At 39.0% G+C, this 25,329-nt stretch overlaps 1 protein-coding gene across 1 annotated transcript in view; it reads right to left on the bottom strand.

Moving 5' to 3' along the window:
• LOC124168841 (synaptic vesicle glycoprotein 2A-like) overlaps window positions 1–24,416 on the bottom strand; it is a 173,459-nt gene extending 149,043 nt beyond the window's left edge. The window contains exon 1 of the mRNA XM_046547184.1: window positions 21,097–24,416. The gene's annotated coding sequence lies outside the window, so the exon portion shown is untranslated. The remainder of the gene's footprint in view (window positions 1–21,096) is intronic.
• Between the last annotated feature and the right edge of the window lie 913 nt (window positions 24,417–25,329).

The raw sequence follows: 25,329 nt of genomic DNA, 5'->3' as shown, positions 1-25,329 counted from the left end.
AGTCCACTAGCTGACCCGGCGATACGAAGTTTATACAATTAAAGAAAAATAAAATAAAAACCAACAAATAAAAACAATAAAAAAACAATTAAAGAAAACAATTGAAACAGGCCAGTGACGCGTCAACTCGAGCTAGGCTTGTTTCGAAATAAATGTATTTAATACAATTTCAATACGTGTAAACAATTAAAATGTTTTAATATTGTTAAGAAGCTCAGTCTCAAAATTGGTAAAAACTAAACAAATTTTCTGGTTTCAACTGACTTCACAGCTTTTGCAGTGATATCAACAAAACCACCCCTAAGAAAAAGATTGATTTTTGAGAACTTTTAATAATTTTTAATGTTTATTCTGTAATCCAGGGCTGAGACGAATCCAAATAACCAACTATCATTAAAATCGGTACAGCCGTTCTCGAGTTATAAATGGTGTAACTAACACAATTTTCGACATTCCTTTATGTATATATATTTGGTGCCTTAGAGTTAGGTCTTTAAGAATTAAATGCAACATTTTTGGCCAAAATTTCGGTATATTTTTATATTTTCTTCTGGGATTCTTTGCAATAATTATGATTTGCAAAAAAAGGCCTGAAAAAGGTATAAAAATGTATCGAATGTTAGCCAAAATATTTTCATTTAATTCTCTGAGATCAACATCTCCAATGACAAATGGACATAAAAATTGAGGTAAAGGGAAAGAAAAAACAATGTTTATTACAATATTTTTTTATTCTGTCAAAATTATTCTTTCATCTTGATGTCGATGAAATGTTAGTTGAGATCTTGATAATATACAAAAGAATTAAAACGCTGGAAGTCCCGACTTCACGCAATGAAATACCTTAATGCAGTTTTCCTCTACGATGGTATTGCTTCTTTGGTAATCATAATTTACCGTCCAACACAGACGTTTCAATGTTACGATGCATGCAGGATGGTATTAAAGGGATTGTTCGAGCAAGAATACGCCGTATTCTGAAGGATGAACATCGGAAAAAAATATTGAGTCGCTCCCGTCATGTACGTTTCCCCTTAAAAACGTAAAGGGCGTCACAGAAAAAAAAATGAACAACGAAAATACACTCGTGCGCACGGAAGAGAGATAAAAAGGATGTGCGCGGTTAACGGATGAAGTAATGTTTGGGAATGGTAATCGTTTGCCGTGCACTCGCGATCACAAACATTGAAGTCGCTGTCACGCATCGAGGTAGAAGCAAAATCGGTGAAAAGGGCAGAGCAGCCAGACGAATATGTTTCGAAACGTAATGGACCGTGGTTTTCCGTTTGCCAGGCAACGTGTCGATGGCTCCGTAAGAGCTGGTGCGTCTCATTGATCCATTATTCCACGTTGGCAAGCGTGATTCGAATGAAGGGACTGGGGATATATTCTTTGTGAATTACTCTCCTCACAAACCTTTATTCAGAGACCAATGTCATGTTCAAAGACGAACACATTTAACCACCATTGTTCCTATTTTTGCGTCCGTTTCATCTCTTCTTCCGTTACGTAACTAAGGTTACAATAATAAGATAAATAGATAATAATTTACGCCTGATTAAGATGATTATACATCAAAATCAGGGTCGCTTTATTAAAAAAGCAGTGGTATAAATTAAAGTTATCGAACCAAGAAACCTTAAAAATGGAATACCACACAGTTAAAAATGAGTTGGTGAATTTATTTCATAAGCAAATTTAACACTTACGCAGTTTATTATACCATTTCCTAAAATAAACTAATGAAATTTTCCAGTTAAAGATTTTAAAAAATATCTAATGGCCATAGGTAATTTTAATAGGTGATTATTTAGATATGTTTCCCTGAGCTCTATGCCTCATGCATGCAATGCTATTCTCAGACGATGTAAACTCCTGACTAGTAGGGGCATCTAGGCCCCTGTGACATCACGTGAAGTGATATCGCATGGCCGCCAATCTGGCCTTTTTCAAATGAGGTAAAAATTGGCCATTAACATTCTTCTAAACTGGAGTTTCTAAAACCAAATAATTTGTATATTATGAATACACTAACGGTGGGTAACGAATCGCAATCAATGCCTTTCGTTTTCTTTGATGAAGGATACTACCCTATTACCTACTCAGGAGATAATAATTGGAAATAGAAAGTGATACCCGTTGTTTTTTTAAATATAAAAATTTCAAAAATAATAATAAATACCCAATTGCGTGTTTTACTTTGGATCCAAAGTGAGTGATTCAAGTTTTGGTGAATGTAAAACATTCTGTGTGAGCTCGCAGTTTACGCCGATGTAAGTCAATGAATAAGGTCATGGAATTCCACTCTTCCTCCACATACTGTATTATCATGGGATTTCATATCCTCTCACCAGCTATTTGAAGCCATATGTGCTTCAGGATTTGCGTATATCTTTTGAATAAGAAATTAATGTGTCATTGCCAATTTTTTTGGCTCTTTAATAACTCTATGGGAGTACCCCGACTGATTCGTCGCGTACCCACACGGGTTACGCTAACCACCAGTTGGGAACCGCTGACGTTAGTGATACACATCCTTAATTTGAGCTAACAATTTTTTAATCGCATAAGAATAGATTTTATGAGTAATGTAGAAGTTCGAAAAAGAGTATGACCGGAATATTTCGAAAACCTTGAAAAGAAGACCGGCCACGTCATGAGACTCGGTGGTCAAATGAAAATTATTAACCCCTTCTAAAATAGTCTGAAACCCGGGGGTAAAAAGTTTCAAAACACAAAATTATTATTACCACTGGAAAAGCGGTCCAGACTCGTTCATATCGGAAAATTTCGTACTATAAGACAAGGAGATAAATAGCTGGAATTACGCTATATCTTTATGTTATTTTCGCCTGTTTTCGTCCTATTTTCGAGATTTCAAGTTTAAAAAAGGAAGAACTAATACATATTTTGTAGTGTTGGGAGGGGGATGAGGAGGTTAAACATCGATTTTTCTAAAACGTCATTTTTCGAATCTAGACCACGTGAAACGTCGAGAAACCATTCTTTTTGGCCAGACGGAGAGCTTTTAATTTTGGCCAAACAGTACAATTTCACCGACTGAATTCTCGTGAATTTTATGAATCTCAATGACGGAGGGAGAATCGATGTTCCGTCATAGGGTTGAACAAAAATTGTAACAACTGGCAGAGTGACCTGAGGGGGGTTTTTGGGCGCAGAGTCCCCCTAACTCCCACCCCCCAAGCGAGAGTAATCGAATCAAATACATGGAGCAGGTGATGACAGTTGTAAGACAGAAAAATTATACGAGGGCCGTTTTTTTCAAGCTCCGATGGGCCGTACACAGAAGACTGGACTGGAATATTTGTTAAGACCCACAGAAGAGTCCCGATTTCATATCCCTGGTGAAGCCCTCGGACATCCCCTCGGATCCTTCGAAGTGTGGGAATGATACAAACAGATCTAGTAATTTTCCACACTTTTTAATATGCTCAACCGCCTTCAATGTTTTCACATAATTATCAAGAGCTGTCTGAATGAAGAGCAACTAGCATGGTAAATACGAGGGCCGTTTTTTCAACCCCCGATGGGTCATGAAAGGAAGATGAAATGATTGATTAAAAATTATTTCATAGATAAATATTGAGTACACTTGTGGTGTTCCTTCGACATGATCGCCTCGGCGATTGAGGAATCGGTCGTGGCTATGGACAAGCTTTACTCTACCTCCTTAATAGAATGTTACCGCCAATGACTTCCAATGAATTATGCCTTTGTCCAGAAGTCCATAGCCCGTTTGATAGTTCAAATAGCAGTTGAGCTGCATCAGCGGTGAGATGACGGGCGTTGTCATGGATCAGAACACTACCAGAAGTCAGCATGTCTCTTCTTTTGTTCAGAATGGGAATGGACGTACTGTTTCATACTCTTTTGCAAACTGCATTTAAAAAAGTCTCTTTTATCGGCATTAACGCCAAGACATGTCAACACTAAAGCCATTCGGAGAGTTTTCTGGCTGTCAGTGAGGCAGTGTAATTAATGAGATTGCTACTAACAACTTGCGGTGAGAAATTAACGCAGTACCCGCCTGTCGCTTGCATGGTGTTTTTGCTGGGCAATCGGAGGTCGAAAAAACGGCCCTCGTATGCGTATTAAAATGTTAGTTGATAGGAGAAATGAGTGGGGAGCTGAGGTCAACCAATCAAAGGATAAATGATTATTAATGACACTCGCGTACGAACTGGGAACGTAACACTCAATCCCCATTTAAATGAATTTTTGTCTCATTTAACCAAAGAAAACCTATGCTAATTCCTCGATTGGCTTTGTTCCTCAATATTTGTTCCTAATTAAAGACCATCCCTAATATTCGGTGGCCTAATCAATGAATTACATTTATTTATGGCAATTGGAAACTTGTTTAAATCTTAAAAATGATGATAAAGCAAAACGAGCCAAGGACGAAAAATTCCTATATCAAAGCGTGATTGGATATTTCGTGCTACACGGAATAGTAAAATTTTGCCTTATCTCCGGACAGCAGTGGTAAAGAGAAGAGATAAGCTAAACCCATATCTCAACACAGTAGCCATATGGCTGCATCCTCACATTCGGAGCATATGAGGCTCTAGAAGAAACCCCGCACACCTTTTGCTGTCGATTTGTCACAAATATGTTGTTGAAGTTTGCAACAAATTAATCCGCTTATTGGTTTATTTGTGAAACCGGTCGAAATAAGCACACTTACGGAAAGAGACGGGTGCGAAACGGAAATTCAGTACGGACCATGATGAAAGAACACAAATGGTAATTTAAACACTTTTTAATTTCAAAACTCAACAACCGATCATACTTTCAACACATTGCGTCATTTTCGAAGTTGAAAAGTGCGAGGCTATGAGCGCTGCTACGATGCAGGCTGCTAGCAGGTAGCAGAGTACCCTGCTAGCAGGTAGCGCTTGGCTTCAATAAGGATTATTAATACCCTATCAAACGAAGGAAACTTTCCGACCATAGGCAATTTTAACAAGCGGTTATTAAGAGATGTTTCCCTGACCTCTGTGCCAAATGCATGCATTGGTAACCTCAGACGATGTATAACTCCTATCTTCTCCTATGGAAACTAGGTCCCTGTGACGTCATATGGAGTAGCAACGCACGGCCGCCAATCTGGCCTTTTTCAAATGAGGTTAAAATTGACCATTAACACTCGTCTAAACTGGGATTTCTAAAACCAAATAATTTATATATTATCAATACACTAATGGTGGGTGACGAATCGCAATCAATGCCTTTCGTTTTATTTGATGAAGGTAAATACCCTATTACAGTTTTTATGAGGAGATGTAGTGATTGAGAAGTGAATTCTGAGTGTTTTTCAATGTCAAATTGTGTGACATTTTGAAAATTTGAGTGAATGTTGCAATGAACCTTTATGTATTGCGTTATCGTTAAAACCGGGTGTTACCTAAACTCGTTGATTATCGCAGGACGACGAACTGTTCGCGGCCGTGTTTATCTTTGCTCTTCCCTCTGCCAACGATTGCCACTCAACCCTAATTGCCCAGCTATCCTCGACAGCAGGACAATGAAAACAGGTGGAGCGTGTTGCTTTGCCGGCGAAAACTTCCGACGACCCGTCCGCGTTCCGCGAATGCTTTTCCTTCCATGAAAGGCAATTTCGGTCCTAGGAACACTAATGAAGTTAAGTGCGACCTAGCCATGAAATCAAATAAACTCTTCCATCACATTCGTTTTGGTTGTGCACGGACAAACAATTCTAATCCATATCACGATAGAGGAAAATAGATAAAAACAGCTCAATGCTGTATTTTGTAGTAATAATCAGTGGCGTAACTATGGGGGGGGATGAGTGGATAGATCCCCCCCCCAAATTCTCAGAAAAGCAAAAAAAAAATTTAAAGATATTGTCTAGTTTTTACTTATAATAACTGCATCAGCTTTAAGTTAAATTTTAAGTGACAAAATGATGTAAAATGTATTTCGGGCATGTCAGTTTTTGTCAGTCATGTTTTCCCAGTTGTTGCGTGTTAGGGGGTCGCCACCTCAGCCCATCCCATCCCCCCTATCCCCTATTCCCTATCACCTCCCAGGAGGCGTCGTCGGGCTCCTATCGCGGCGGCGCCTCCTTCCTTGTTCCTTCCTGTCCTTCCCCTTCTGGGTGCAGAGGAAAAAAGCTAGCGCTTAGAATCCCTGCCCCAGGAGTGTAACCGGCGAGCCCGCCCTGGAGTCTCGTTTCCGCTGTACCTTAGCCTGGGGTGAGCTCTGACCTAACATATCCATAAAACCTTCCGGTTGAAAAGTGAAAGAGTGAATTGTGTAATAGCAATGACACTAGTTTATCTGCATGGCTTGTTATTACCGTGTGTAATATTGATTTGAAATAGGTGCCTACTGTTATTGGTGCGAATCCTCAAAATCTATGTAGTGCCTCAGGGAAATAAACCGGCTCCCCTACCCAAATTGTGTGTTATTCCCACGTCTGTGGCTTAGTGTGGGGTGAACTCTGATGTAGTCTGTCCAAACCAAACAAAAATTGGACAACTGAGCAGGTGAAGAGCATTATGTGGACAAAATTTAGGAATACGTCTTCAAGTAGTATCTGAGCTGGCCGCATTCAGGCGCCAATGAGTTTTACGTGAATTTTTTCCGACTCTTCATCTACGACACCTTAACATTCGGCCCTCACAGCCTGCACAACGAGCTTTAATATCCGGGGGTGAAACACTCGGGTACCACCCAAATAAATCCTCGAAGATCGAGGAGTCCCACGGAATTCAACTGGCCCCCACACCTTATATGAAATTCACTCGCCTGTGCTTAGTTGGGGTGAGCTCTACCGTCACCACTCTCACCTATTCAAAACAAGCTTCTTATTGAATTACTGACTGTATGAGTGATTGAACAGGGGTATGATGGTGATACAAAAGAGTGTCGTCGCAAAATATCGAAATAGGAATGCTATGATGCATCTAATAAATATTTTTGTTAAAATAGATACTTAGAAATGTTCCTCGACGAGGTGAACAACATAAAATATCCCAGGTTTGGCAGAAACACAGGACACAACAAGATAAAAAAAAACACTCACATAACTAAATTTTCGGTGGTATACATCCACGTCGAAGTTGAATGTATACCACCGAAAATTTAGTTAAGTTAGTGTTTTTTTATCTTTTTGCGTCCTGTATTTCTGTCCAACCTGGATATTTTTATGTTTTTTGTAAAAAAATAAATATAAATGCATTTGTACATTTAAATCCACCCATCTGCTTTTTGTACGTAATTCAATTTATTTTAACAAAATTAAAGGTGTTCATGTTACCACCTTTAGAATTTCAGTTAGTTTGAAACACCAAGTTTAAAATGCTACGACCTTATCAATCAAAAACAACCTTAGGGTTGTATAACAGAGCGAGTGTAAATTATCGAATTATCATTTCCTCCCTAGTTTCGGTCCATAAAACATTTATAAGGGAACATTCACGATGGTGACCCCGCACTTCCTACGCGAATTTCCATGGTCTTCTCGAGAAATTCGAGTTCCTTATCGTGATTACCGGACGTTCCGAAATGTCGAGAATTCGGAAACCTCAGGTGTATGCGAGCAGTGGACTAATGACGCATGAACAGCGAGCACCACTCTCTGCTTAATACGGGAGCTCGCTGAGGACGAACAGAGTCCATTAGTTTTGTCCGTGACATATGAACCTCCTGGGGGCAATTTACGAGAGGAAACGTACTCTGTGACTCGCTACGAAGGATATAAATGGATCGGAATTAAGAATACGAGCTCGGATAGATCTTGCGTGGGATCGCAAGCGAAGCGAAGAAAAATTACAAAATATCTCCAGCGGAATAATGTGCCTAGATCTCAACACGGAAGGTTAAAGTAGGAATTAGAATAGCAGCTGTTAAGGTCAATTAGGAAAAGTGAATAATTTAATGTCTCACCAATAACTTGACACTACAATAGGGTAGTTTCCTTCATCAAAGAAAACGAAAGGCATTGATTGCGATTCGTTACCCACCATTAAGGTATTCATAATATATACAAATTATTTGGTTTTAGAAATCCCACTTTAGACGAATGTTAATGGTAAATTTTAACCTCATTTGAAAAAGGCCAGATTGGCGGCCATGCGATGCCACTCCACGTGACGTCACAGGGACGTAGATGCTGTACGAGTAGTCAGGAGTTTTACATCGTCTGAGATTATCAATGCATGCATGAGGCACAGAGCTCAGGGAAACATCTCATAATACTCACCTATTAAAATTACCTATGGTCGAAAAGTTTCCTTCGTTTGATAGGGTATTAATAATCCTTATTTATGCCAAGCGCTACCTACTGGCAGCCCGCATCGTAGCGGCGTTCATAGCCTCGCACGGCAGCAGCCAGACGTCACACGGGCTTTTCCCAGCATTCATACTTACCCGTCGCGTTTTCGCGCGCTTGAAAATTTTCACTTTTCCTTTAATCGAGAAAAATAGATATCGTCATTTAAAAATCTAAAATCATGTAATATGTACTCCAGGAGTACTATTTCGATTCAGGCAAAAAAACAATAGGAATCTACCCTATTCAATGTGTATTGGACTTCCCCAGAATGCCTTAAGGCTGGGGTCTTCAACCTTTTTTAATGCAAAGGCTAAAAATCGATTTCATATCGTCGGGAAGGCCGCAATTCTCCACGTCGCTTTACCACCACATCAATAGAATATTAATAAAAAACATATACTTTCAAACTCCAATAATCTTTATTGGTTAAAAAGTTCAATCAATCGATGCGATTTTTGACATTGTTCATTTTTGACGAGGGTGTTGATATTTGGTTTTATTTTTGTAGTTGTAAACCGCAAACTGCTTTCAAGATGTGCATCTGAACAATATCTTCTTCAGCCTCCAGGGGCCGCAAGAAATTAGCGGGCCGGCAGCGTGCGGCCTGGGGTTCGCGGGTTAAAGACCATTGCCTTGAGGCGTTAATTTTACACCCTACGGCAGGTATTACTACGTAAGTTTTTATTCTAACTCATTCTTTTTTACGTATGTTTGTTTGTTGATTGCATGGCTTTGTTGGGGTGATATTTTGTTTTAAAGCTAAAATTGTAAATGCGGCTACTTACAACTTGCATAGAAAATGATTCGTGCTTTTATTTGATTTCATGATTCATGTCCAAGCAAAATGTGGGCAATTATCGGATTGAACACTCTTCTTCGAAGTTCTTCGGAAGTACTTTAAAGTAATTACACATATCCCGGCGTTTTTTATCGAAGTTAATTCCAGAAAATAAATTCATTTTTCCCTCGATATCATTGAATGAAATGCTCCCATGTAAAAAAACTGAAACAACGTTTTCCATGTAGTTTTAGGTAAATAATTAACGTGAAATATTTAAGGAATTGCAAATAACATATTTATAGTTTTACAGTTTCTGTTTATAAATAAGCTGCTATCGTAAATTGTAGGATAGGCTTATTTTAATTTTTCACCTGAAAATTTTTCATTATCATTGGATAACTTTGATTAGTGTCGATTATTATAACTTTTAAAAAGTAAGGCTTTGATGATTAAACATCTTATGGCTTTGAGTACATGGCTTGGAGATATTATTGGCTAGCACACCTGGTATGGCAATCGGGAGATCCAGTTTCGAATCCTGACTATGCCAAATATTTTTTCATGGTGAAATTCGACCTTCGTGTATATATTGTTGCACGCGAGCGCGTGACAGCGTACAAAGCCACTAGTTTCATGCAAGTCTTACGACAGGGTCTTGGGCAACATCGGAGTCTTCACGTCTTGACTGGACTTATCTAGCTGATAGAAGAGCGGCTTTTGCATAAATAAACCTTTTCTTTGGCGGTAAATTTCGACTCGCATTTGTCAATATTTGGATGGAGAGAGATTGAGTGCTTTCTATGCGATACACAGAAGCACTTTGCTTACGCAAATATATTTACTTACTTTCTTCGTGCGGAAGAAAATCGACTACCCTGCCCGAAAGGAAAGCTTACTTAAGACGATACCGGCAAGTTATAAGGCTTCACTTGGGGGACGAAAACTTTTGACCGGCGGGGAAAAGACCTGAAACAGTCACTCCACGTCAAAATATACCAAAAAAGGCATTGATTTTCTGAACTCGTCCTGAATGAGCTCGATGAAAAATATTTGCATAATTGATTGCTCAAGGCGTCAACCCAACTCGCCAGCCTGGAATTACATTAACTACTATTACAATGGCGATAGTCAAGACTAGAGATAAAAATATTAGTCCACGTAACACGCAAGGCCAACGATTTTCGACTGGGTCAGTTGCGAAACCAGACCATTAAATGTCTGCCGTACAAAAATGCGAGGTGAATTAGGAAAAATAATAATTTAATGTCTTACCAACGACTTAACACAAGAATTCCGTACGTGATGGACCCCCTCAAGAAGGCCAAAACACAGGGGTAGTTTTAGGGGGGTCACAGGGGTCATTACCAACCCCCCCAAATTTAAACAGGATATTTTTTGCTAGTCTAATAGTTTTTTTTTTTATCCTTGTAAAGGTGTAAAGGAAGTGTGTATGCAAATGTATGGCTACATGTCCCAAAATTAAGAGATGTTTGACTATTTATCGTAGAGCGTAGCACTCCCTACTACTACTGCTTTTTCGGAGTGTTCATAGCACCACTTAATTTGAAAATTTATAAATTTTACTATTGCAAATACAAAATTGAATCGCAACAAATTCAACGCGCATTACTTTGGCCCATGGAAGGTCGTCCCACGCCCTGAGATTTAACGACTAAATTATGCTGAAAATATGTTGCTTATATTGACGTCATGGATGCGGATTTGGGAATGAAACAAGGTAGTTAAACACTGAATAAGATGTTTTTTTTATTTAACAACAGAAAGTTATTCTTTCTTAAGGCCGCTATAAACGGTAATTGATCACGCGAATGATCGTGCTGAATGATCACGTGAGCATTCACAGGATCATGCGAGCAAAATAGAACATGTTCTAATTTTCACTGAATGATCATGCGCATGACGGTTCATTCGCGAATTTTTCCGTTGCACATGGCGAATGATTTCATTCGTACGATCATTCAGCATGATCATTTGCTTGAAAGATATGCTCGCTACCCCGAGATATTAAAAAAAACAGTGGAAATCGAATATCTTGTATGATGTTAGGCACGATGTGGTGGAAGTTCGTAATATTGTTGAAATATTGCAATGTGTCATTTCAACAATAGTGGAAATCGAATTTTCGAGCTAGCCAGCCCTGGTGGGCCTCTAGCGGGCTGGAAGTGTGGGGAGGCTAGTCCTTTTTGATCCCAAATCCTATGCCCCAAGTCCGGGAAAAAACCCGGAGGGAGGACCCTCACCCTCTTATTCGGCCATGCTCTTTCATGGGAATACAGCCCCGTTCATATTTACGGAAACTCTGTAGCAAGGATCGAGGAAGAACGTTCATCTATATTCTAAGGAGCTTTATTCCCATTATATCGTGGTATTTTTGTATCGCGAGTTGGATAAATTAAGGCGTTTTACTAGTACTTCCGACCCGTAATATCTCGGAAACAAAAGCCCATTGGACCAAGGGCGTACCCAGGATGAAATCTGGGGGGGGGGGGGGCAATCCATGGTTTTTCAAGTTGCAGGTAAGATTTAAGCATGGAAAAGGTGATTGAAATCAACATTTTAAGGAAACTGTAACAGCTCTTTCTTAGTTTTTAAAATTATTTGCTTGAAAAAATATTATTTTCCTTAAAGACATTTTATATTATAGAAAAAATTGTTACAAGTCGACCATAAAGTCGGGTAGTTTGCGATGTGCCCCCTCCTGCCCCTCGATGGGTACGCCCATGCTTTGGACGCAACAGCAAAACTACTTACTCCATTAAATTTCATCTTCAATCACACTGCGAAGTTAGACCGGTGGTGATACTTGGGTTCTTTCCCTTGCTAACGTTTCCTGGCGTTGCCTCAGAGTCAGCTTGCTAATATAATCACGGATGGTCGTCTTATCCGACGGACTGAGTGCTTTACTTGAAGCTCCCTCTATTTAGCACTCAAGCAGGAATCGGACTTTCACCAAAATTATCTTCAGTCTTAGCCGAGTTTTGAACTAGAACCCTCCGAATGGGAGACTGACTCTCAAGCCATTAAACCAAATTCCCTCACTTCCACTACTCCACCCCTTTCCCCTCCCCCCCTTCCACTCTTCCCCCTTTTTGGTATATAACCCACAACGACGCTACTTGTACTGCTAGTCCTATGAATATGATAAAGTGTATCGAAACTAGTCAGGAAAATAAAGTTCCAAATTGTAGAAACAGCAAAGTTTTTCATTCACAAATCAGTAAGATGGATTTCTACAACGTGAAGGCCTCTACTATTCAGTGCATCATTAAACTAAAGATTCAACGTCAAGATCTAGTGGAAGATGATTAATCCTCACCTTAATGGGGAGAATTAAGAAAAAAAATGAAGTACTATAATCTGTGATGAAGAACACAAATGATAATTCACACAATTTTTAATTCAAAACTCAACAACCGACCATGGTTTCAACACATTGTGCCATTTTCAAGTAAAGTGTAGAAATTTGTGTTCTTCATCTTGGATATAGCGAACTTCCTCAAAATCAAGCCTGAAACGATTTCGTAAGTACTATAATCTGAATTATTTTAAATAAAGAAGGCATATCATGCAATTATACTCCATCATTCTCCACTTTTATTTAAAAAATAAAATATCATGGAGCGTCATTATTATAGTTTTCATTGCATTGATCTAAGCCTTCAAAAATATTATCTATATTCGATCATAGGAATTTTAAACTTCACTCTCTAGACCTTGGTTATATCCATGTCAAAAATAAAAACCAATGGTAAATTAGTAAACAAACTGAATTACGTTAATAATAAAACTTTATTGTACTTTTCCACACGATTTAATTAATACGACCGGTTTCGTCGCAGAGGCGACATCATCAGGTACAGAATCCGTCATGATAACAGTTATTTTGTTCTTGTTTATCTGGTTGCTATTACGTTGGTAGGGATTGGGATAAGTTGATACTATGGTTGGATCCTTTTTCACATGAGAACTTTATGTTTTTGGCTTGAGTATTCAGTTTATTGGGATGTTGAGTCGTGTGGAAAAGTACAATAACGTTTTATTATTAAGAATGGATTTTCACAAAGTAAAGCCAGAAACAATCAAGTTTATTGAATTACGTTAACCCGGTAACGCCTGAATTAAAAAGTTTCTGCGATTTTTGTGGCAATCATTTATCTAAATGTCAATGAAACTCTGAGTCATTAGGTGCCAAATTTATTCTTTTACTACCACTACTAGTTACGCCTAGCGGTACCATATGGTACCACCAAAATGTTTTGCATCATAGCATCCCAAATATTAGGCTCACATCAAATAATATTCATACTTTATAAGAGATATACAGGCTACAAAAATCATAACTACATAATAAAACCTTTGCATTAGCAAAACATGGTGCGTAAGTAAAGAAAATAAAATGGTTGCTCTAAAAAATTCCGTTTCTTTGGGCTAGTTGATGATTCTCAAATTTCAAACGGCTCTAAATGCGTTAAAAACAGCTTTAAAATATCAAAAATTTCGGAAAATGTCATTTAAAATATTATCAGCAATTTTAAACTCTCAAAAACCATAATAAATTACGATAAATAATAAAAAAAGTTACGTTTAACACTGCACTATTAGCTGGTACCATTTGGTACCGCTAGGCGTTAACGGGTTAATGAACAAAGTTTCAGTACCTAGTACAATTATCAAGGTTTATAATTATTGCGTGGTTACATACATTCGCCGCTGCCCCGCATCAAACTAGTTCTCACAACTGAAAACTTTCTCAGAAACGTAATCTCCTGCGATTGGGAACGGGAGTTACTCATGCAAGAGCAAGGTACAGTGATAGTGAATCTCCATGACAGTCGTCTGGCGCGAAGCCTGACGTCAATGTGTCACTCACGCGCTATTTCCTTGAACACTGGAGAAGATATCATACCCACAGAAAACACAATGTCGTCGAAAATGAGCTATTCCATTTCTAAGGCGACTATTTTCATAGCACAGAATCAACTACGCAGTAAAGTTTATCATTCTTACTTTGAATTCTGTTTTTTGGGAAGCAGAATAGCCTGCGATGGAAGAAGAGAGAAAGAGATTATCAGTAGAATAGTCCACGCAAAGATTGCTTCCACAGCAAGAAGGATCTACTAGCTGCATAAAATTTAAGCATTTAAGGCCGCCATATACGATGAATGATCATGCGAATGATAGTGCTGAATGATCACGTGAGCTTTCATAGAATCATGCGAGCAAAATAGTACATATTCTAATTTTCACTGAATGATCATGCCCAAGACGTTTCATTCGCGAATTTTTCCGCTATACAAGGCGAATGATTTCATCTATATGATTATTCAGCATGATCATTTGCATGATAATTCACCATATTTAGCTGCCTTTAGAGTATGAAATCGTTTTAGGCCTCACGTGGTAGAAATACGGTATATCCGTGATAAAATATGTGACACCAGTAGTAATTTCCATCATTATCGGCAGTGGCGTTGAGAAAGAGTGGAAATTACTGTTGGTGTCATATATTTTATCTACACTTATAAAAGCGGATGTCTGTTTGTTTGTCCGCTTTGCGTTTCCATACGACTGCACGGATTGCGACCAAGGTTAGTACATAGGTGCATCTCATACTCCCATAGATTGTGGTGTTACTTTCCGTTGCATCCAACGCGTCCTTTGCGTTGATTTATTCACTACCGGTTGTTACGTCTCGTCATACAACCTCTGCGGTTGGACATCCAGCCGGGTAGGCACACCTATTGACACGAGCAAAGAGAAAACATTAACCCTGCCATGAGACTATGAATTCAAAGTTTCAAGTTTTCCACAAATTTTCCTTAAAAATTAAAAAATTGCGTAAAAAGTTTATAAAATGTAGTCATTCAAGCGTTTCTGGAAATATTTTATACTGAAAATTTTATTTTGGTACGCATGTAGAAATTCATGCAGTTAACGGTCGAGAAGAAGATGGAACAACATAATCGGCGATACCTTGAAGTATGGTGGCCTCATTGAAACAATCGTTGAGGGACAGGAGGACGGCCAGAATGTAAAAGAAAGTCCTCGAATAAAACATAAGGAATAGGCAATGAAGGATGCCTAAGAGTCGAAATAAATCTGTGTTAAACGATTTCGTGATAGGAGAATTGAGTGGAGAGCTGCGTCAAACCAAACGAAAAAAATGTTTAGTCAGAAATATCGAATTCTCATTAAATTTATCAAACTTTTCAGTTCATATGGGACATTGAAAACTTCGGTAACAATTTGATACCAATACCAAACCAGTTTGATAAATTCTATCAAACCGGTTCGGTAATTGTTAACGAACTGGCCACATCAGTTCGATAAAAACTACTAAAATCAAAAGGATAATAAAACAGACGTAGCGCGCACAAATGAGAGATTTTCCACCCAGAAAAACATTGTTCTGATTGAAAATCACAAAATTAGGAGTTTAACGTAAGTTTCTTCAAAAGAAATACAAAAAAAGTGGAAAAACAACGCCTGCAAAAAGCATTGAACGGAACTTGAGCAGTTATTTTTACCAAACTCTTTCGTGCAATTGACCACATTATGAAATATCAAAATGTTCGATGACATACATCAAGAGCGTTTGATAAAATAAATCAAATGCTTACTAATTTACATCAAAGTTGACGTATATTTAACAAAAATACTCCCTGTAACACCAGTTTTATAGTTTTAAATCAATTTTTTTCGTGCAATCGTGTAAGTGAAGAGGGTGATTCTGCCTCTGGGAGTAGGTACAATAAAATCTACACACATTATAATCTTAGAACACTCAAAAATTTATAGAGTACTTCAACAAAATAAATTCCACCTGGAAAGAGTACTGTTTTGTTCCGTGATGCTCAAGTGTCCTTTTTCTCTCCGGGGAAACTCTTTCTTAAGCGTTTCAATAAACTCACCATCAGCAAATAGATGAGAGTAGATGACTGATACTTGAAAGGATTTGAACCTATCATCGCGTTTGCGCTGCTGTGAAGATCATTTTAACGTAATTACAGTTTTTAAACTTAACAGTTAAGTTATGTACAATTTGACGTCATAATGCAAAGAACCGACTGCTGGGCGTTCTGGCATCAATATTAACGTTGCAAAAACAATGAAAGTTAAAATTTTAAATAAAAATTATCTCCATTTTTTCTTGCAGGCCTTTTGAACCAACATACAATATATAAATGCAACAAATTTCATGAAAATCAAATACGCTAGGTCTAATTGAAGCTGATGAGCAGTGTTTGTCTAGTTTGTTATTTGGAAGGAGTGTTGGATAACAGAAATACATCCCCGTGTCGATCCGAATCACCAATGATTTGGATGTATCAAACGGACTAAAATATCAGACGGAATGGTGCAAACGTTAATAGACTCCGACTGGGATGGAGGCATGCGTGAGTTACAAGTTTAATGCGAGTGACAAGCATTCCAAACTGCGTCGCGAATAAAAACCTCCCATAGTCTACACATCCCATTGGTTTTATTTCCGTAAAAAATTAATCCACGACAAGAAAAAATATGAAAATATATTAATGATGTAACGGCTGAAAATACATTGCAATGGACAACGTAATTTTGCGACTTGGATTAAAATAGTCGCCAAAAGAAATGTCAAAAACCTTCCGCCAATTTCGTCGACAGGATTGTTTGAGGTTCTAACCAGATTTTTAACGATTTGATTAGTTTCGAAATAATTTGATTGCATGCTATTCATTTCAACAGAATAATTAACGTTCCCAGTGATGCGTTAACTAGTAATTTGCATCAGTCATTTCTCTATTACAATAGAAACATTTTCTTAAAAAACATCTAAATAATACTAGGTACCACCCCGAAAGCCGCCTCGATATGTATGTGTGGTAGATGTTAGAACACTAGACGTTAACTTCTGCGATAAATAAAAAAAATATGCGCTTTAAGTGAAAGATTTCACAATCCATTTTCGACCAAGCATTTATCAAAGCTCATAATCGTACGCGGGAAAACCCAATTCCAATATTAGCTATTCTTCTAGTAAAAATATCTCCCCTGTTTTATCACTTGGGTCGGACCGGGAAATACGATGCGGTTGTACAATAATATTCTCGCTGTCTCGTGTTGTTCTGATTAGCCCAAGTAATCCAGTTTAGCACGCAACCTTCGAGTCTCCAACAGCTCACAACCTAATGCGCGTAAAAGTTGTGTACCGCTTTCATTACGATCGAAGCATTTTTTTAACGAATTGATCTGCTTTACTGTGCATTTTATTTATGACACGAGTTAAATCTATATTAAATTATCAGTAGGTTAAAATTAGATACAGTGTGTCCCCATGATTGGCAAAAAATAGTTACCTAAACCAACGTCCTTGCTGCTAGGATACATGCACTAATTTCGCTGGAAATTTATTTAATTTCAAATTAGTAGACCACTTTTTATAGACTTAAATTGAGAATGAATCTCAAAATATGTGATTTTTACAACCCAGAATTTTTACATCACATAAAAAAACAGTTAAAATGTGTAAGTAAATTGTCAAGACGTATACAGAACAAAAGATGTATGAATAGAGGAGAAGTTGGACAAAAAGTAGGACAAAAACGGAAGGCCCCGGCATAAGTGGAATATCTTGAATAAGTGGAATAGAAAAAGCAAAAACGAATAATATAATGGGAAATATACTTAGCCAGTCCCCTAATTCGTAACTTTAACTCACTCATTACGACTTAAGAACCAGTTGGAAATCTTTGAGGCGAGAACGGATTTTTATTAAATTCACAAAAGGTAAGGCAATAAAAATATTTGGACGAGTCGATCGCTAAGGCGATAGATATCGCTGGTATTTGACGTCATCGTGACGTAACTTGGTGATTGACCCAAAAAAACCAAAGGCAGCTTGTCTCCGAAAACAAAACGCTAACGTCATATGTTTGAGCCCTCCAGAGGTGACTATTATTTCACATTCAATAGAATAGGACAGAAAATGGCGAAAATATTTAAGCTTGGAGATGCCTCGAAAAGGCTTTAAAGGCCTGGTTACACGATACATTAACACGTACGGGTTAATGTCTAAATGTATGAACGTGTGAATGAACACGAAAATGTGCCGTGTAACCACCCAACTTGTGCGAATGCATGAACGGAAAATAGAACCTGGTTCAATCATTCGTACGTGTTCCGGTCCGGTCCACCAAAATCATTCACGCAAACGCACATTAACTTGTACTTGTTAATGTACCGTGTAACCAGGCCTTAAAGGCCGTTTTACACGGGGCACGGAATTGCGCAGGTTAGAGCTGCATTAATTTCTAAAATGGCGTGGAATTGCGCGAATGCATGAACGGAATTATAACAGGGGCTATTTTGCCGTCTCGCATCCACACATTCTCGCATGCGTTCTAGCAATCCACCGCTTTACACGACGCAATTTTGATTGCACCTTCGCACGTACGTCAGATTGCGCAAATCCGTCTACCGTGTAAAACGGCCTTTAGGAACGATTAGCAGTCTTTCCAAGACAAATGAACTATTATCTAATAAAAAGTGAGGAGCACATTTAACATCAGCGAACCTTATCAAACTGAAATCTCAACTTCACCACTAAAAGTTAAGCAATTTACGTAATTCCTTCTCTAAAATGATGTTCTTGTAATAACCTGAAATTTCGATTCAATTGTTTTCATAGCTCGATAAAATCATCGTAGAACGTGTTTTGTTTCATTGTTATTCCGGAAAAATCGGAAAATTTGTCCTGAGAATGTATCAAATAATGGTTATAAAACACGGTAAACAGCTTCTGCTACTGTATGTCACAAAATTAGGAGTGAAACGCAAAGTTTCATCATAAGAACAAATTTCCAAGAATGAGCCGAAGAATTATCCCACCTAATACAGCAGAAGCAGGAGATTACATTTTCTGCAGTTGAATATCTCCTAAGGAGTTCAAGCTTTATCACAGAGTACGTTCAGCTAGAACGTCTGCATGAGACAGGGGCAATTACTATTGAGAAATTATATCAATTACGGAGGGATAGAAAATATCACAAGATAATCTTCTTTTCCCTTTCTCCCTCACCACGATCCATTCAGAGCACTCAATCCTTTGAGGATAGATTTGGGACGAAATAACGAGCTATTTTCACTTGAATGGAAGTTAATTTCTACGAATGAGTGGATGAAAGTATGTATCACAACCTTGGGAAATAAAATATTGTGAGAGAAGAGATTATATTCTATTTTTCACTATGATTAAACCCATCTTACCACTGCTTATTATTTGCCTCTAAGATGGAACTGCAACCACCAATTTGTACACAAATTTTTATAATGATCAGTTCGTTAGAGTTACAAAAATCGATAATTTTACCACCAGTTAGGATCGTTACGGTAAAAACAAGGCTCAACCTTCACGTATTCGGACAATACCATTTTTTGGCAATTTTATCGCAGTACTACAGTGATATGCAAACAAATATCACCTTAGGAGTACCTATACATCCTACTATTAATGTGTCCCAGACACATAGCAGCATACACATGTTATCAGAACTGGTTCGTTTCCTCGAAATATTGATTGCAAGTGACATACGATTTTTTGACCGGTCTCACTGAACCATCGCCATTATCAAGAGTAAAAATAAAAAAATAGCATCTCGGAAATGGTGTTCAGAGACTAAAACCAGTCGAGGACAAATAAGCCGTTTTGTGTCGCATGGAAAGCAGATAAGTTTTTATTCTTTCCATGCCAAGGAAAGGCTGCACGTTGTACGCGAATCGACGATTAATTTCACGAAAACTGATAGATAAACATTTTTTATTACGAAGAAATTGACTGATTACGTTGAGTGACAAATTTTAAATCATCGACAGCATAATTAGGGCCGAATATGAACCTGACGATTCGTCAACAACTATATTTTACGGTTGAGACGATATTTATACGAAATTTTATTCAATGTTACTTTTCTAATTCATGTTACTATTAAAAAATTTCACTGTTAATTGGCGTCACGGCTGTAAGTGAAAATTACTAAAATAAATAAATAAAATAGTCATGAGTGAAAACAAAAACTAATGTCTCTTTAATGGTAAAAAAAATTTACTCAAATGATCGTTATGAAATATACTTTAGCAAACCACATTATTATATGCATTCTAAAAATTTCAAGATGTTAGATTACGTTTAAAACGAGTATTACGTCGCGAAGGATGGCTATTCGAGCGGGAGTGATACGTCCTTTTAATATCGTAAATTTTAAATAATATTAATTATTTGATATATACATTTGATATACATACGACGTATGCCTCCAGCGAGCTAAGCTCTTCGAGAACCAAGATCCATAAACCCTCCAGCTTTGGAGATATTACACCGTGGTCAGCGAAGATCGACATCCGAAGTTACGATGCCACGATACATCTCATTCGTTACCTTATTCCACCATGCTATATTCTTTTATCGCCTTTCGAAATGGGAAATGCCCCGTTTGAGTTCGGCTAACTATCTACTACATTATTTCTACTGTATAGATACCTTTTTCTCAACTTATACGCAACCAAACTCTACAAATGAGGTACCAAAATGCACAGAATTTATCAGAGAACATGCGACGGCATATCTTACTTCCTAAATATTGCTATTGCTTTCTAAATTTGGTTTTTAAAAATAAAAAAAATAATCGATTAAAAAAATAATCGATTCCGGCAAGATTGTCCTCATCCCAAGAATACAGTTAACGCCGTCGGATCCCACCATGCCTTTTTAATTTGACTCGCAGACAATTTCTCATTAAGGTTTTCTATGCGATGACTATTAACAAGGCCCAGGGTCAGACTTTGCAAAGAGCTGGGTTATTCCTGTCTGACCCTGTATTCTCTCATGGCATCGAAAATTATAATCATAGCAAAAATAAACCGCAGTTACCATGTTAACGGCCAAAACCAACAATGAATAGGTTAAATGGAGTGCGGATTTGGTTATTTGACTCACCTATAAATGCCGAGGTGGGAACAGGAAGCAAAATGCGTCCCTCCCCCCAAATGAGTCGGTCGTCTGGCCGAGGTCAGGGCGGGGTCAAATCCAGCGGGCACCTCCTACCAAAGCTCCGACGTTCCCTTCACCTACGGCCCGCGACGTTGGAGAAGCAGCACTGGTGAACCAAGGAACAGGAAAATTCAACTTGCTCACTAGGCACCACTCGCGGAACGTAAAACAACGTACACTACTAAGAACTCCATCCTACACCCATTCCCCATGAAATTCGTATCGTCTTCGCTCTCTCGATACGATATATGATCTAACTATTCACTTGCGCTATTTCATTCACGTAGTTGAGGATAGAAGCGTATGTCTCCAGCGAACTATACTCTTCGAGAACGAATATCCATCAAACCTCCAGGAGATGTTACGAGTACTACGCGGTCAAGAAATAAGGATTTCCTAAGTTGCGATATCACGCTTTTAAACACGCCTGATTCATTCCCCTTATCCCACCATACTATTTTCTTTGATTGCCTTTCCGAAACGGAAAATATCCCGTTCGAGTCCGGCTAACTATACTTTACAATCAGAATGGATGCTATGCACTTCTTCTGACTTTTCTTCGTCAGCTACTCTTCTCGACAATTCAATGTCCTTTTCGACGCTTGCGACACGGTATTGAAGAGTTTATTTTCTATTGAAAGGTTCTTTTTCAGTTTATTCCTCCCAAATCTTCTTGCTCTCCGGAATGTAAAAGAAATTGGGCAGTTTCAGAAACTCCTCTTTCTGAAGTAATCTTGCGCGTCTTGTTCCTTCCTCGTGAAAAAAAAACTCAATACGCAACTTCCTCGCAACAATCAATCTCTTTCCTTGCGGATAAGGTCTGTAATCATTCCGCAACCAGATACCACCAGGACACAATCAAAAGGTGAAATTCCAAACTGAGAAAGAATTATGTTGAAAAAAGAAATTGACTTTTTTCTACTCGTATTTCTTTCTGAATGGAGGGGTTGACGGTTTGTGCTACTGGACTCCCGACGATCGTGTTACACGATTCCTGATAGTTCCTCTACAGCTCCTTATTTGTGCCCCTTTTTTCCGTAAAAAATCTGATGGATCCAATTTCTTTCGGATATCCTCTCTTCAGATCTGATGTGACTGGAGAGTTAGATAATTTTCTTCTCCCGTAGCGTTTCTTTTGGTTCTTCCTCAAGTCTTTCGAATCTTTTTCCTATCTCGTTATCCCAACAGGATGAATCTCTGGCCAAACTTAAACTTCGTTCTCCAATTTTTTCAGCGTGTGTGGCATGCCTGATCGCTGTTTTCACTCTTTGAAGAGAATTTTCCCTTCAAAGCTTTTCTTTTTTAATTAGCGATTCCATTTGTTTCCTTTATTTCTTGGCTATGCTTCTATCTACCTCCTACACACACACAATTCAAGTCCGATCTAGCTCCCCGTTTCTGATTGAATCTCAGCCAAGTCTTTTCACCAATTCTTGCCTTTTGCCTACACTCTTCTGTGATTATATTTAGATCCCCGTGCTGAGAAACTTTTCAAAACACCTTCACAACAGTACCAAAGTATGGTAAGGTAATAGGGGACTAAATTCGAGGCACCTGAGTCCGACACATATCCCTAAAAATTTTTCACTTCGATGAAAAGATATTTTCTATTATTTTTCCTCAACTCTTCAAAGCCCTCCTCTTTCAGCGTCTTCTTGCAAGTAAACTCTGTAGCAACACAATTTCCTCCAGTTTCCAATTGGGGATGGATTGCAGTTGAAGAAACTATAGGTACAGAAGCAGTATCTTCACACCTTTTATTGCATGCAGGCAATGACGAGTAATTAATGAATATTACAATGTTTTCAATTTTTCTCCGAAGATTTTCACTACCCTCTTCCTCGTAATCCTCCACAATTTACTATTCAACTCCAAAAATAACTCCAAAATAGCTTAGTTTGTTTTTTAACCACAGCGATTACGCCCAATTCGTTCCTTAATCTTATATCTTCTTACTTCGCAACTCAGCACACGAGATATTCGCCAAGCTCGCGCCGCCTCCACTCATCCTAGTACTGGTCAACTCTTAAAATCTGTTCCCTGCGAAAGCCGAATGGGTTTGCGCAGATAATCTGGGCGAGAATCAGAGTTTTGACGTATATGTTAGGGCTTCTCTTGGGGTGTGAGCTTTCTCCAAACTGCAGTGGAAAAGAGCGCCGAAAATCAAGCCCGACTTTGGCAGGGCTGATGATTCACCACAGGAGAAAGCTTTGGAAAAAACTTGTACTACAACACAATACACTTCTTCCGTCTCCTCTATAGCTTCTTTTCCACCTTACCAGGGCTATTTTTCGAATTATCCTGGGATAAGTCGACGCTCTAATCTGCTTGTTCCTCTCAGTGGTCGAATAGCAGAGCGTTAATCATGTTCTCAGCCTCTGTTCTGGTTTTCTTACCTCAGCTGATTAGCGGGTAGGGAAACGGGTATTCTGCAGCAATTCCTCTGGGTTGTCTACACTCCTCTCTTTTCGGACGGTGAATAACTTTGCGCTGGCCTTCTCAGCAGCGGGTGTAAATTAGAGTTCCGGCTGGTAGGTTAGGGTTTCTCTCACTGTGAGTGGAGTGATATCCCCGGACAACGACGTGACTGCGTGACCAGACACAGAGCCTTCTCGCAGGATTAACTTTTGAAACGACACTGGTATCATTCCACTCCTCCACTAAAAATAGCGAAAATGGATGTTCTTCGACAAGTCCATATGTGTATGTCAACAATCCAATGTACTCCTTTCGGTGGTGGAATGACTGTGCGTTGGTTTTCTAAGTAGTGGTTGCGAATTACGGGTAGAGGTCTCGCTTACTTTATGAGAACAGCGGATTATCTTCACTGTGACGAGACGGCTTTGCAAGACACTGCCTTTTCTGTAAGATAAACTTCGATAACAACACTTGTTCCACTACACTTCTGCTTCCTTTATAGCCCTAAATTTTCTCCTAGTCACCCCTACCTTATCTCACAGCAAAAAAACGCGACCAATCTCCGACGTAATCCGACTGGTCAACACTTCCAATCTTCTCCGTTCCCTGGTCGAATGGGGTTCGGTTGACCGTCTGGTCAGCGGTTGAGAACAAGACTGGTCGGTTTAAAGGGTCTCGCTTACCACAAGGGGTGTGCGTTTTCCCTGAGCAGCGGCGAGAAGGGGCGAACTATGGCTAGGCTGCTTTTTTTTCCTCCCTTCCGCACGAATAAAAATAAAACGTTTCCCCAGACCGGCTTCATGGGCACACGTGCGCGGCGGGAACTTGTCTCTCTTTCCCTCGCGTGCGTTCGATTGGAGAGACTTCTGGTGAGTGAAGCGGGGACGAATCGAGGGGAGGAAGGTGAGCCAAAAGGGGGAGGGGTGGATAAACCCCCCCCCCCCCACGCGTCACCTCCCCTCCCACCCCTGCCACCTTGCCGTGTCAGAGCTGGAAGGTAATGTTTCGTCCGGAAGGTGGGGGAGGTTGGAAAATAAAGGCGGGAGAATAGCAAGGGTGAAAGGTGGGGTAAAGGTGGAAGGAATGATACCTACGTATCCAGGAGTTGGAGACATTTTGATAGCGCCAAGCATGGGCGCACCCAGCGAGGGGCAGGAGGGGGCAGCTGCCACCCTTCCCCCAGAAGCAAAAATCGCAAATATTTTTAAGGAAAATAAAATTTTTTCAAGCATATAATTTTAAAAAGTAATAAAGAGCTGTTACAGTTTCCTTAAATTGTTGATTTCATTCACCTTTTCTATGCTTAAATCTTACCAACGACTTGAACAATCATGGCTTGCCCCGCCCCCCCCTCCCCCCTTAGTTTTGATCCTGGGTACGACCTTGGCGACAAGGGGCGTGTCTTAGGCCAGTGAGGATGACTTGGCGCTATTAAAAGCATAAGAACCAGTGGCGTAGCCAGGAGGGTACTGGGGGTCCAGAACCCCCCCAGCCCCCCGAAATATAAAAACACAATTATTTTCCTTCATAAAAAAACAAAACATTGAAAAATCATGAATTTAACAAATATTTCTTCAACAAATGAAGTTTTTTTCCGATTATGAAAAGTATTGAAATTAGTTTAAAACCCTCTACATAGTAACCTGTTTTTTTTTAATTTCCCTCCCTGGTTTTGGACCCTTCCCCGAACGAAATTCCTGGCTACGCCACTGATAAGAACCGGTGACATATCAACTATTAGCTGACTAAAGTGAATAAGTC

The sequence above is a fragment of the Ischnura elegans genome, chromosome 12 (assembly GCF_921293095.1).
Source record: "Ischnura elegans chromosome 12, ioIscEleg1.1, whole genome shotgun sequence".
Lineage (NCBI taxonomy): Eukaryota > Metazoa > Arthropoda > Insecta > Odonata > Coenagrionidae > Ischnura > Ischnura elegans.
Note: the sequence above shows the minus strand (reverse complement) of the source record. Positions and strands in the feature narration are given on the sequence as shown.